The sequence below is a fragment of the Lissotriton helveticus genome, chromosome 4_1 (genome assembly GCF_964261635.1).
Source record: "Lissotriton helveticus chromosome 4_1, aLisHel1.1, whole genome shotgun sequence".
Taxonomy (NCBI): domain Eukaryota; kingdom Metazoa; phylum Chordata; class Amphibia; order Caudata; family Salamandridae; genus Lissotriton; species Lissotriton helveticus.
This window is the reverse complement of record NC_136063.1, coordinates 973,238,797-973,239,299: the sequence shown is the minus strand read 5'-3', so window position 1 is coordinate 973,239,299 and position 503 is coordinate 973,238,797. Positions and strand designations below refer to the sequence as shown.

The 503-nt window shown below is 33.6% G+C and overlaps 1 non-coding gene across 1 annotated transcript; it reads right to left on the bottom strand.

Annotated features, from left to right (window-relative positions):
* Window positions 1-215: 215 nt before the first annotated feature.
* TRNAF-AAA (transfer RNA phenylalanine (anticodon AAA)) lies at window positions 216-289 on the bottom strand. Its single transcript has one exon. It is a non-coding gene; the product is annotated as a tRNA-Phe (tRNA).
* Between the last annotated feature and the right edge of the window lie 214 nt (window positions 290-503).

Genomic DNA, 503 nt, shown 5'->3' with positions numbered 1-503 from the left:
TGATCTCAATAAATTGCAATAAATAAGAGATTTAGTTACTTGGCGTTAGAACTTAGAACCATTATTAGATATTCCAGGCGCTTTAAGAATAGTAATTCATTCTACAATTATATCAAATGTATTCATCCAATCCTTCAAGCAGCGTTTGATCCAAGGTGAAAAACAGTCCAAAATGAGACACAAGAAAAACTCATCTTTTTTCAAACAATTAAACTAGGCCTGTACAGGTATCGAACCTGTGACCTTGGCGTTTTTGACACCATGTGCTAACCAACTGAGCTAACAGGCCATTTTGCACATCTTCCGAAGGACCAGTACAGGAAGCAGTGCTAATGATAATTAAACCGGAAGATTTGGAAAGCTTAATTTCAGCTGTTTAATATGAATTATAGTTTCATATTATCAACATGAAGAAACTAATATGACTTCAAAAAAAATGCAATACAAAAGAGATTTCCATACTTAGTGTTAGAATTTTGAACCAGTAACGTATTTTCCACGTA